Source organism: Harpia harpyja, chromosome 4, assembly GCF_026419915.1.
Source record: "Harpia harpyja isolate bHarHar1 chromosome 4, bHarHar1 primary haplotype, whole genome shotgun sequence".
Taxonomy (NCBI): Eukaryota; Metazoa; Chordata; class Aves; order Accipitriformes; family Accipitridae; genus Harpia; species Harpia harpyja.
In genome coordinates, this window is record NC_068943.1 from 75,067,954 (window position 1) to 75,082,255 (window position 14,302).

At 44.2% G+C, this 14,302-nt stretch overlaps 1 non-coding gene across 1 annotated transcript; it reads right to left on the reverse strand.

Moving 5' to 3' along the window:
- Window positions 1-9,043: 9,043 nt before the first annotated feature.
- On the reverse strand, window positions 9,044-9,126 carry TRNAL-UAA (transfer RNA leucine (anticodon UAA)). The gene has a single exon. It is a non-coding gene; the product is annotated as a tRNA-Leu (tRNA).
- Window positions 9,127-14,302: the final 5,176 nt, after the last annotated feature.

The following is a 14,302-nucleotide window of genomic DNA, read 5'->3' on the forward strand; positions in this document are numbered from 1 at the left end:
AAACGAAACAATGCACAATGCAAAGTATACACATCCCAGTTTGACAGTTAAGATTACCTTGGTATCATAATTTTTGTTAAAAAAAAAAACCAACAACGTTCTGAGATAGTTAACATTACAATCTAGGCCCATTCCTGGCTATGGAGACAAGTCTGTTAAGGACTTGCAGGTGAATATGAGGCATTGTCTGTAACTCAGGCTGTGGGTACCACCATGCACCTTAAGATCTCCTGACACCTTCTCTGCAGAGCTCAACCTAAAACAGGAGCACTCTGAAACTCTACTTAAACCCCTATGTGAGACAACTTACCAAGAAAAGCAACAGAAACAGGCATAGGAAAAGCATCTCTAACCACAACTTTTGTTTTTAGAGCATTTTAATGATGGTTCCGAGATGCCCAATCCCACCCCATTCTTATCTCGTATTTCATAACACTCTCAAGTCTGTTAAGACTTCAGCTGGATACAGTCACCCTACCTTCTTTGTCATACAGGTCCTTTTCCTTGTGATGGCTGAGCTCTCTCCCTAACAATTTCATACAGAGCAGAAATCTCATCTCATCCATGATGTCTCTCTGTACTGTGTATTGGGAGGCATTAACTGCTTTCTCCTCTTAAAGAAATTTGACTCAGGCATTCATGCCATACAATTCTTATCTTACCCAAAAATTCCTTTTTGTAGAAAAGTATTTTGTTCAGGGGGCTGGGCAGGCAAAGATATCACCAAAATTGGATCCAGTTGCTTTCAGTATTTCTTCTTTACTGATGTGTCAAGTAACTTTTGGGGCAGGTCACCCAAATGAATGCAGTACAACAGGTTGGGCATGTCTCAGTCTGTTTTCAGTCACAGAACATTATAGGATTTGTTAACTGGCATAGATATAACCTGCACTGTCATAGTGCTTATCAAAACACAGATTGTGGAAAACATGGCTATTAAGCTAGCTACATAAAAATTAAAACTACATTTAGCCAAGAAATCAGCTATTCTCACAGCAAAGAAAAGCATAGCATCCTGCAAAACAATAAAAAATAATACAAAATATTATGGTAAAAGATAGAAGTCCTACTAATTAAATAAATCAATTATTTCTGTTCTGAATATACTAACAAAAGGATTTGGAAAGCATTACATAAATGGGATTTCTGAACTATGCTGACTCTTTCCAACTCCTCATTCAGAGGCTGCCTCTGGATCTAGGATGTGGAATAATTAGCCACAGCCAGTAAGCAAAGATTGTTCAGGAAGGGGACTACTAACACCTACGTAAACACAGGAATAAGAATTTTTACCTGTAGTTATTGGGCTGCCAGACAATAGCACTGGATGAAGGTGAGCGCTATCAGTTGCATTATCTTCCCTCAACTCAATAGACAGATGTCATTTGTTAACGTTATAGCTCCCAGACCATTTTAAGGAAAAACTCAGATCAAATTACAGTAGTCTAACCTGCAGATCATGAACTTTAATCGTGATACTGGAATGGTCTTCCAATGAGTACTGCTTTAGCAGGACTCTGGCTTTCAATAAGCTAAGGCCAGACACAGGTGTTCATTTCTTACAGGAAAATAACTGCACACTTTTATAAACAAAATATTGCACTCCCTTGGTCTTTATTTGGGCAAAAGCGTTCGAAGAATTGCTTTCAGTATCTAAAATGAAGCACCTGATTAGATCTTTGCAGAGGTTTTGTTCTTCTCTCAACAGAGCTCTCAGTAAAATGTGCATGGCAGCAAACCCATGTATCCAGTGGGTGCCCTCCTAAGCATTGTGGCATTTGTAGTTACTTCATCTTATCTTGGGATATTTAGGAACAAAACTCTAAGCACAGAGAAACATACAATCATTTGAGACTTACAAGCAGACAGATCTGTAAGTTTGAGATAAGCTTAAACATAAGAAAATGCCTTAAAGACAAGAAAACACTTATTTTTAAGACATTAGAAAAAAATTTATTTACTGTAAGGGTGGTCAAACACTGGCATGGGTTGCCCAGAGAGGTTGTGGAGTCTTCATCCTTGGAGATATTCAAAACCCGACTGCTCAAGCTGACCCTCCTCTGAGCTGGGAGGTGGACTAGACAATCTCCAGAGGGGCCTTCCAGCCTCTGCCATTCTGTGATGAATAAAACCAGTTAGTCGATCTGTACTGTCTGTGTTAGGGAGCCCAAACCACATAAGAAATTGTCTCCAATTCTTCGTTTCTTCACAGAAAAATTCTTAAAATGAGACAATCTCAGCGATTAATTTTAGATCCAAGTAACATGAAATTAATTGGTTGGTTTCTAACATATTACTTGACAATCAAAGACCAATGGATGCAAGAGAGAAGCAGTGGGAATGTGCAGAACAGCCAGGGCAGGGGAAAGACAGCGTCTCTGCCTCTTTCGGCAGCAGCTAACTGCTAGACCAGCTGGATCTGTTTCTTGGTATGCACGTAAAAAGCAAAAGGTGGCAGCGTGACAGAAAATAGCAATAGAGATGTAAGACAGGACAAGTGAAACTAAAATACATATGCACGTCAATCATTAAACATGGATTAGCCGTGAAACAGAACTCATTACTGCAGTCCATACTTCCCACCGGTGACTCCACTCTCATATGAAAAAGTTTACAACACATGATGAAATAGCAAGAGACAAGTGTCACAAATCCACCAAGTCACACGTCAGGGAGCGATCTCTTGCCAAGAATTACATAAACCACTTCAACAAACACTTAAAAATCAGGCAGATGAGGTCTGAAGGAAAGATCCCGTAGCACTTCCAGCCCAGGAAGAAGGTCACCATTGGGCAGATGGTGAAGGAGAAGCAGCAATCAAGGAAAATGAAGGAATCTGTAAAGTGCATGCTTCTAAAATCATTAGAAGAAGGAAGACATTTTTGTAATTGCACATTTAAGAAGACATCTCCAGAAGAGTGTGCACATTTTCTATCGTCTTCAGACAAAAGCTCTTCCCTGGCAGGAAGAAAGAATCAATTCATTCAGATAAGTTTAATGCAACAAAAAAATCCCAGAAAAATGCATGTTAGTGTGCTTTAAGCCCATGCCCTAAGATCCCAGAGATCTTAGCTGCAACGTTCTGCCTTACGCTGCCTTCATTTTAGGGCATTCAGGGCCCCTCATTTCAAGGTGCTCTGGTGAACCTTGCTGCTGTAGCGTCAATTATGACTTGTCTGCTCTGTCCTTCTTCCAGAGGCTACTGCCACCATAGCAAAGCCAGCACAAGGGAAAATGTTCCTGGACTGGAGGTCATCTAGTGCACAGACCAGTCTTTTAACACTTTCAGAAATACCCTTCAGTAATAACACTGTGCTGATGTAAAGTGTTACCACCTGCATATATTCCTCCTGATGAGAAGAACTGGCAAAAGGGAACACAGGCCCACACCCCTTTGCTCCAGTGCAAAGCTACTGCCCATTGCTCTGCCAGTGAAGGTGGCTTTAAGCCAAAATACCAGACACCAGCTGGAGCAGCTGAAGGGTGGGCACCTGGTCTCTTCTGATGGCTATGTTAGGCCATCCTAACTCTAGGAGAGCAACACTCAGGGTAACACTGGGGGGATGACACTTTAAGTGACCATGGCAAGACTTGCAGGGCTCATCTGTTAGTCATAAGAGTAAAACTACCTCCATCAGCACTTTCAGTAAATTGCAGGACTTTGCACTGCAGTAAGTGATACGCAGACCCTTGTTCCGTTCCATCAGCGCTGTGGTCAGGGTGGCTGAGCTCCCCGTACTACCACAGTCTGATTCCCTAGAGGTTGCTGCTTGGATTGAACTAACCTAGCAGAAAATACCTTCTTTTTCCTCATCAAAACCAAGAAAAATAGTTAAGCAATAAAATGTTGCAAGGATCTGTTTGGGAGTGTATGTTGTAATGCCCTGGAGAAGGAGGCAAATTAGCTAACCTTGCTAATGACACTTGGTTGCTGTGCCTATCAAGTCCAACAGAAATGATTGTAAGAATCTGCAGGTAAGATCAGATGCAATCAGCAGAAGAACAGCCCAGCAGCTGTTGAAAATGAACCTGTATAAAGACAGACCTGTATAAACATTGACACAACTGTCTATACTATATAGTGGTAATCTTTGAACAAGCATCCTGAGAATGACAAGAATCCAGAAAATAGAGTCTACCCCTCTTTTTTTTACCACACAGGCCCCAAAATGAGAACAATTCAAGAATTACCAAGTACTTCACATGCAGTTACTCCTGCTGACCTAAGGTCTTACTTTCCAGGCTTTAAATTAGTCTGCAGTAAGAATCAGAGAGATTATTGATCATCTTACATACAGCATCATACAATAGACAAAGAACTTCACAGCCTTTTTACACCTTTTTCCTCAATATGAGATACTGGTCACTGGGAATGATGGAAAAATGGTTTAACTGACCTAACAAATGATATGTTTCCATCACACACTAAAATGTAACTGAAAAAAAAAAAGCTGCTGAAAGTTTTTAAAAAGGATTAAACTATACTGAAGTATCACCTAAATAATATTTCACCAATAGGTTGCCTTCTTACCGATTTGATCCCCTTCTGTTTATGAAGCGAGGCACAATTTTTAGTTAAACTATGGCTTGCTGTTTTCCTGTAAGACTCGCACCTTGTTCAGCACACATCATGTGGTGCTTGCTGGCTAACCAGTTGTTCAATACTTTGCAAGGTCTGCGCAGCTCAAAGTATGGCTCTATACCTTATTTATTTCATGTTATTTTCCAAATTCATTGATATTCTACTCATGGGCTTGTCTAACATGACCAGATTACCCAAGTGTCTATCTGAATTCTTCACAAACAAGATTTACTTCATAGCAGCCCGTTTTGCAGATGGTGTATTTCTATTAACCTCTATTTTACACAAAGGGAAATTGAGGTATGGAAAGATTAATGTCAAATATCTCCAATAACTTTGACTGCTCAGAGACCTAGGATATATTTTTCAGAGACTGCTTAAAATACAGGTGATACATTGATTTCACCTGTGTTTGCAAAAGCTCTGCATTTCTGCAAATCAGACTGAGGTTCTCAAGATGGATACCACAAAATAAGGAACATGAAAACAAGTGATTGCTTATGAAAAATCTATTAAAACTGACTGGTTCCTCATCAGACAGGAAATATGCAGTGGCAAAAGACACACCCCTAGTTCATTAGGGTAGCATTCAACTGTCTGCATACAAAGCTCTTTTTTTTATTCCAGTTTCTAGCATTAGTCACTATACTTTTTCCAACTTCTTCAACAAATGAGGCAAGGATCCTACAGATAATGACCTTTTTCGAAAAACAACTCATCCACAGAATGGAGTCCAATGGGAAGCAATATTGTTTGAACTAAGGGCCAGAGTATAATAAGTGCATGTAAGAACATCAAATTGCAAAGGCAACCACCAATAATTCATGAGGGTTTAACAAGGAAGCTATCAAAAACAAAGAAAAACACCTGCTTGATAAAATAAAAATCTTAAATCAAAATAATGGTCAGCTCCAAACACATTACACCACCCTGTCACTTAACCTAAAATAGAAACCAATAACCCCAGTAGATTATCCTTTTCTTTATGGAGAAGTGTAGGAAGGGGTTGGGACATACTTCTTGCCAGTAGATTTTATGGAGATTTCTTGAGAGCAGGTAAGGTTCAAAAATCTTCTGTTCCATTCCAGATCTGCATGTGCTCTAACAAGCCATTATAAAAAGCAGGGAACACAGTTTCACCAAAGGACTGAGGGAAGTTCTCTCCAAAAGAAATATCTTAAGTAAAGTGCTGTGCCTGTAACAGAAATATTTCTAACCAAGAACTCCAGCTTTCTCTTTGCTTTATCATAAAAAATGCTTTTTTTTTGGTCAGTGATTACTGTTCTTGTGAAAACTGTGATTGTTTTTACTCTTTTTTCTTTCTTACAATGCTGAATAGCTGCCACTAATTCATCCTGTAACCGGCATAGCTGGGACCAACTTTTCATCAAGATCAACACTGCATCCACAAAATCTACATGAGCATTTATTGTATGTACAAACATGCTCGTAAATAAGCACATAAGTAGAATTACACAATTTGTATGCAAAGGTGTGGGTTTCCAAGGGCAGCATTTTTCCATTACAACATGACAAGTAAAATGTACCTTCAAACATGCACCCATTTTTACTAATTTGTACCTTAATGAAGAAGAGGAATGAATGTTTACTTAATAAAACATTTGAACCTGGCAGTACTGTTTTTTAATGAATAGTTCTAGAAAGTGTGGTATGTTTTGCATTTACAATTTCACTGTGGGAACAGGCAAAAAAGACAATATACGTACTTGCATTTCCTAGAAACTCACCACCAGACCACACTTCTCTCCATAACTCCCTCTGGACTATCATATTTCTATGTTTATACCATGTCCACATTTGTGATGCTAGATCATCTTACATAGCATGTAATAAAATATCCTGTCTGAAATATTTCACCTTCTATTTCATATTACATTGAAGGCCCAAGAGTTGTTCTCTCTCTTGAGAATTTATCCTTTATTTAGTCTGTATCATCACATGATAAATTTGGACTGAAAGCTTAGAATAATTTTCAGCACAAATTATTGGGAACAGGGTGGCTGAGAACAACTATATCTACCTGTATTAGAAATCAACCAGGATGCTCTGGCAAACACTAATATTTTAAAATGTGTCAGTCTGCCCTTGGTTTGTACTTCCTGCACTTTCAGTATACTAGAACACAATGATATACTAACCTGTCAAAAAAAAAAAAAAAATCAACCCCAAACAACAAAACCATGCTATAGCATATTAAACATTGCAACATGTACAACTGCTACATCTGCCCTGCTAAATAAAAGCAAGCCAGGAGGTTAGTCTGAAAATCCTGCTCACTCATTCTGCTTAACTTTTAGCTGAACCCATGGCACAGTTTAGGGTACAGACAGCACTAGGGACCATTCCCCCAGAAGCAGGGTTTGCCTTCCCTCCACCCTTCGGGGTCAGCCAAAAACACCTCAGCAGCCTCGACACTCACAGACATCCTTTACACCCTCATCCTGTAACCTAGCAAACGCGGTACTTGCCCTCACACTCACACTGTAAAAGCACTGTGACAGGTTGTCATACAGCCATCAAAGTATTCAAAGTGCTCGGAACTGAAAAAAAAAAAAATCCACACAAAAAACCCTTAAATTATGCTTTAGACCAACAAAGTCACCACCTGGGGCTGACGAAGCTGGAGGGCTGACCTCCACCCAGTGTGCCACAGGCCCCCAGCATGACGGCCCTACTTGCCTCCTACCAAACAGATGGCTACACCTTCAGCAGACTACTTGCAATGTGATTTTTAGTTACCATCAGACCAGCTGCAGTTCCCCTGTCAGGCACTTCTGTGGAGAACTGGCCTGAACTACAGAAATGAAAAATGACAGGCGGCATCTTGTCCTGCTGAGGGGATCCGTGGCAGCCACCACTGTCAGGCATGGGCCTTTGCCGGGCTGCGTTTCTGTCGTGGTTTAACCCCAGCCAGCAACTAAGCACCACGCAGCCGCTCACTCACTCCTCCCCTCAGCTGGACAGGGGAGAGAAAATATGACAAAAGGCTCATGTGTCGAGATAAGGACAGGGAGAGATCACTCACCAGTTACCATCACTGGCAAAACAGACTTAACTTGGGGGAAATTAGCTTAATTTATTGCCAATCAAATCAGAGTAATGAGAAATAAACCCAAACCTTAAAACACCTTCCCCCCACCCCTCCCTTCTTCCCAGGCACGGGGAATGGGGTTTACGGTCAGTTCATCACACGTTATTTCTGCCGCTCCTTCCTCCTCAGGGGGAGGACTCCTCACTCTTCCCCTGCTCCACCGTGGGGTCCCTCCCATGGGAGACAGTCCTCCACCAACTTCTCCAACGTGGGTCCTTCCCATAGGCTGCAGTTCTTCACGAACTGCTCCAGCGTGGGTCCCTTCCACAGTGTGCAGTCCTTCGGGCACAGACTGCTCCAGCGTGGGCTCCTCTCTCCACAGATCCGCAGGTCCTGCCAGGAGCCTGCTCCAGTGTGGGCTTCCCACAGGGTCACAGCCTCCTTCGGGCACCCACCTGCTCCGGCATGGGGTCCTCCCCAGGCTGCAGGTGGATATCTGCTCCACCGTGGACCTCCCTGGGCTGCAGGGGGACAGCCTGCCTCACCATGGTCTTCACCACGGGCTGCAGGGGAATCTCTGCTCCAGCGCCTGGAGCACCTCCTCCCCTCCGTCACCAACCTGGGTGTCTGCAGGGCTGTTTCTCTCAAATATTCTCAATCCTTTCTCCCTGCTGCAATTGCGGTTGTACTGCTTTTTTTCCCTTCTTAAATCTGTTCTCCCAGAGGCGCTACCACCATCGCTGATGGGCTCAGCGTTGGCCAGCGGCGCGTCCGTCTTAGAGCCGGCTGCCATTGGCTCTGTCGGACATAGGGGAAGCTTCCAGCAGCTTCTCACCAAAGCCACCCCTGTAGCCCCCCGCTACCAAAACCTTGCCATGCAGACCCAGCACATTTTCTTTTGGCTCTGGCCAAGCGCCCGGGAGTCTTCGCTGTGCAGCAGGGCCAGGAGGGCCCCGCGCCCCGGGGGGTACGCCTGCCAGCCCCTGCCCTCCGCCCCCCCACCAGTGACAACACAGGCTGCCGTGGCTGTGATGCGCGCCGGTGACACGAGGCCCAGGCTCGAGCAGCTTGCGAAGGACACGGAAAAAGAAATACATACCTAAAAAAAGCTCTTCAAAGTTAAGTTGTGAAACCAACTTCAGCATAAAGTTACGGTGTCTAAAGCAGCGCCCGGCGGCCCGAGTCGGCCAGGCCCGCTTCAGCTTGAGCCGCCGAGCGCCGACCCGCCGCCAAGCGCCGGCAGAGCCGCGCCGCTGCCCCGCAAGCGGGTGCCGGCCGCCGGCCGCTCCAGCGCCGCTCCCCGACCCTCGCCGCGGCCCGGCGGCTCCCGGCTCCCCGCGGCCGCGCCGCTGCCCGGGCACCGCGCCCTCCCCGGTCAACGTAACGGGGCTCCGCAAAAAAAAGGTCACTACCAGGAGTGGGGTTCGAACCCACGCGGACATACGTCCATTGGATCTTAAGTCCAACGCCTTAACCACTCGGCCATCCTGGTACAGATACAGGGACCGCTCCCAGCCGCTCCTACATCCAAGGCCGCGCTCCCGCCCGCCCCCCGCCCGCCCGCGACCCTCAGCCCAGCGCGGGGCGCCCCCTCCCCCGCCGCGCCGCGCCCTCCCGCCTTTATTTCCAGCGCGGGAGGGCGCAGAGCGCACGGGCGGCCTCTCCCGGCGGTAGCGGGAGACGAGCGGGCGGGCAGGGCCCGGCGGGGAGCCTTGGCCCGGCGTGCGGCGCCCGCGCCCCTCGCCCTCCCCGGGCCGGGCCGGGCCGGGCCGCGCCGCGGCCCGCCCCCGCCGCTCTCCCTCTGGCGGGCGCCAGGGCCGGAGCGGAAGGGAGGGAGGGCGGGCGGGGGAGGTGCGCGGGGCCGGCGCGGGCCCGCCCCTGAGGGGAGAGGCGGGGGGGCGCGCTGGGCCAGGCCGCCTCGGGGCCGGGGCCGGTGAGGTGCCGGTTTAGGGGCGGGGGGGGGAGCCCGGGAGGGCGGCGGTGCCGGCGTGGTTCGTCGGGGGAGTGCGGGAGCTGTGGAGAAGTTGCGTCCATAAGGCTCAGACCACCGAAAAGTGAAACAACTCCGCTGTTTTCTCCACCCCCGCCGCCGATGCTGCCTGGTGAAATACCGACTGACAGGTGCTCTTGCGAAAACCGGTGTTACCTACCGATGTTTTACTTATTCCTGTCCAGGTGTTTCCCGGAATAGATCTTCCATAGAAGGAGAACCAAACCCAGCAAAGTCCAAAGCTATCAATTACGCTTAATTAGGAGGAAAATACCGCAGAGGAAAGGTTTCTTGCAGATCGCGACTGCACACCAGGTATAGGGAAGCGCCTATCGCGATATCCGCGGTTAGTGCCTGAACTGAGACCTCCCCCCCTTCTTCCCCGCATCAGAGGGGCAATGGGAAAGTGTCCCATCGCCGGCCTTACCCCCCCCCCCCCCCATACACACGGGCTCTCACTCCCGCCACCTCTGCTGTCCGTTTTCCAGAGGAGAAAATGGACATCCTGCATCCCACCAAACTTTGCCACCTTTGAGCCTGCCCCCGAGGGGCGAGAAACAAATATTCGGTACGGCACAGGCTGGGGACGCTGGACCGAGTCAGCCTCCAGCAAACTGGAGGAGGCAGGCAGAGGCCATCCGCTTCCCCATAAGCAGCAGAGGAGCACATCCCCTGCTTGGTTGTTAGACACCCTGGTTGTAGGTGGCCATCTGTAAGGGGGTCTGGGCCTCAAATTGGCAGGCTGCAGTTGGTGCCTAACCTCTGCAGCCTTTAGTGCTCAGAGACCCCCCGGTATGCTCGTGAAGGAAAATGCTTCTCACATACAATAAGAGTCAATTGTTAACGTTTCACAAATGTGAAGAACAGATGTGACACTCACACTCTCTTTTTCCTTAGTTTTATTCATGCGCTGGAGCCCATTAATGAAAGAACAGCTCTTTGGCTGGAACTTACCATGCTGTATCATTTGCTTGAAACAGGCATCGTATGGTAGCTAGCATTGCTCTATGTTCAGTAGGGCTGTGCCTTTCAGCAAAGGTATTGAGTAGAAAAAAATCAGGTAGGTTATCTCAGTGTCTATTCACGTCTAACATTATTTTTGAGAAACATTGTAAAATGTTACTTTTTCCTGTTAAAACTTTGTGCCCTAATAGTGTACACACTGTAAGGTAAGGTATGACAGTGGAGCTGTCTTACGCTGGCTGTTACTGGCTTTAGCTCAACTATTACAAAGACACTATATAATATGCTAGAAATGTGGAAGAAGATAGATCTGGTACTGCCTTCTCACATATTAGAGATACAAATACCATGGCTCCATGTGAAAATCACATTGCTTCGGAAATAGATTAATCACCCCATACAGTATCTATTAAATGATGCTGTTTCCTGCCTTCATCATATCTGTGATATTTTTCTAGAGGTAGAAACACAACCATGTGTAGCTCTTTCCTTTTCAAATCAATTCCAAATATCTACCATGGTTCAAAAATCTAGAGAACCTGTTTTGTTTTCAAGAAATTACAAAATACAACTCGGGCTGTGCACTCAACTCATCCTTAATGTAGGTTGGCCTCCTTAGATTAGAAAAGCAGCAGTTTAGCTTAGTTATTCAGTCCAGCCTCAGGCTTTCTCCTCTTAAACAAAGATACCTGGGTCTTAAACTAAGAGCTATACTTTCTAGAAGTTTCTCCCAAGACATGTGCCAGAGAGATGCCTGCTCAAGTGCGTCCATAGTCTGAGTCCTTCGCAGTGAGGTAGCAAGGGCTCGATTGCCATTTCTCTAAAAAGAAATCCATGCTAAAAAACCAAACAAACAAACAAAAAAATCCCCAAAGATGAAATGGAGACTCATACACATATGCAGGATGTTCAGGGTTCTATACCAAACATTATATTGTGTAACAGGGGATTTTTTTTTTCCTTTTTATATTTATGCAATGTTTTTTTACATTTTAAGAAGGAGCAAGGTGTGCCTGGTTGCCAGTTTTCCTTTCTGAGATTCATAGGGGGTTTTTTGTGAAGCTTCTGCTGCTTTCAGTAGGAAACAAAACCAAAGTACCAGCAACCCTAAAAGCTAAAGCAGCCCCTCACACGTTTTAACTACTTTGCCCTCAAACCCAGCTATAGGGTTTGCCACATCAGGAAAAGGAAAAAAAACCATAGAATATGCTACGTACATCTCCACAGGAGTCCTGTTGACTTTCAGAATGAAAAGGCAGCTTTCCTCAGCAAGCATGAAGATGTCCATTCTGCAGCTTCTGTTATTACTAATGCTAACATATTATCAAGCTACTTTTATCATCTTCTTCCACTCATCCGGTGTGCCATCAGTGTCTTTGCATCCGTAGTGATTGGTTTTTTTTCAAAAGTCTTTAACTGTGACTAGGCAAGTTCATGAGCTGGCAAAATTTGAGTTCTTACACAACTGAAAGATAGAAAAGCCCCATGGTATTAAGCAATGAACACATGCTTGCAAGGAAGTGAATGACTTCTTCAGTTACTGGAAGTAATTTTTTAAGTGCCTCTAATTCACAATGCAACTTTAAAATAGTTTTAAAGGGTCCCAAGCTGGTGTTTCAATGATTCTCAGTTTTTTCCCTGCAGCAACAGCCTTAAGTCAAGAGACAAGGTCTCCAATTACCTTTTTCTTCATGCTTTCGCTCTCCTTCCCCATGCCTCAAATCAGACTAAAGATTTGAATATAAGCTTTGCATTTCTACTAACGAAATCATCAAGATCTCTCAGAACTGCCAGAGTAAATTTGTATTTTTTCTTGCAGTAGAGAATCATCTTAGAATGCATGAAATTCATTTTTCATGGTTTTTGTAGGAAAAATTATGGGAAGTCTATCTCAATATGCAACACATTTGATTTATTGTGGCAACAGATATTAGGAGGACTTTTTTTTAAGGCATTGTTTAATCCCCTTTCACCAACTCATTTTAGTCCAGCAGCTTTTAAACTAAACTTTGACAATGCAAGAAACTATTCAGAGCTGCTGATTCAATGTACAACACTCTGCACTTTCAGTTTTTCTTATTAAATCTTTTATTCCATTTGTAGACATACATATGTGCAAAAAAGAAACCAACAAAAAAAACATGTACACATTTTTATCAAAAGCACTGGTGGGTGCTAAGAATATGCAGATGAAATTAAATGCATATTCTGTTCTTCACTGATTTATGCCCACATGCTGACACTCAGAGGTTTAGGGTATTTCTCTACAAATGCACATTTCCATTGCCTTGAATGGCAGTACCTACGGAGTAAGAGAGTTTTCTTGAGTAGCACCAAAGCTACTGGTAATGGTGCCAGCTCAACACCCTCCTTTCTCCCACTTCAAGTTTGAGCATTGGGTTGTTGGAAAGGTCCTCAGGCAAGTGTAATTCTGATTTCATCAGGACATCACTGAATATCAAAGTATCTTCTAGTTTAGAAGATCGGTGTTCCTCACTCTTCTGTGTCATCACAGACATGCACTTCAGCAAAAGAGACTTTCAGTTTTTGAGAAGAGTTATCCATTTAGCTTCTATTTGTGTAAAAAAAGCCTGTCCGGCTAAGAAGCATTTCCCACTAGGATATGAACGCTTGGAAGTTGAATTTATTTTGCTGTTTTGTTGTATCAATATAAATAGTAAGAAATGTATGGGTGTTTTTTCACATATAAAATTAGTGTGGAAAAGATCAGAAGGGAAACGTTTCATTGCGATTGGTGCAGGAAGATGGCTATGCGCATCTCCCAAGAAAAAATCCCAAAAGCAAAACACTTGAAATGTTTCAATATATTTATTAAAATAGGTACAAATAGGATCAGAGTTTTTTTAAAAAGTCACTAACTTCTGAAAAAATGTCCTGCATTAATTCAAAGGATAGCAATAGATCACAGTGTATCAGGAAGCCACCTAGAAATATTGTAGTTGGAAAACCTCCAGAAGCAGGAGCTGTAATCATTCCCCAGACCTTACGAATACATGCTTCACTGACAATGCTCAGTGGTTTCCAGGGCTGCAAATTTTCTATTCCCTCCTCATATTCCAAACCTACTGTTGGCAGACTCCCCTTACACAAAAGGAGAGATTATTTTTAAGCTTGAAAAGAGCACTGAAATGACATTAAAATGTTGTCTTCTTTCTTCTTCAGGTGTACTGAAGAAATATGTCTATTTTCTTTCCCAGGTGGAGATTTCCTAGTAATGGGAGAAAAGTTGTAGTTTTTGTACATCGGTAAAATTGCATGTTAATAAATTTAATCCTTCGTGTTATTTAAAATAGATATTAAAAAATCCATATTCAATCAATGCTTATAAAAAAATAAAAGTCTATGGACAGGATAATCCTTCCACTGAAACTGCTTGTGTTTATGTGCCAGCACAGGAGACCCTAAAATGCTTTCTCGACTCCCCAGCTGTTGTCTTCTTATGGGTGCTTCTGCAGAAGGCCACTGCATGCATCTCTTCTGGCTGAAGTATTAATTGGCAGAAAAATGTATTAGAAGCGTAAAAGCATGGCAGTTTTGAAACTGAGAGTACAGACCGTGGCTGAAGTCAAAAGCCAGTGAGATGCCTCAGTGTTGCAGTGCTTCTAGCCACCTTGACAAAGTTGTGGGTACTCAAAATGGAGAAAAGCAATCACTGGCTCCATTTGTGAATGGAGCAAAACACGCATACTATCAT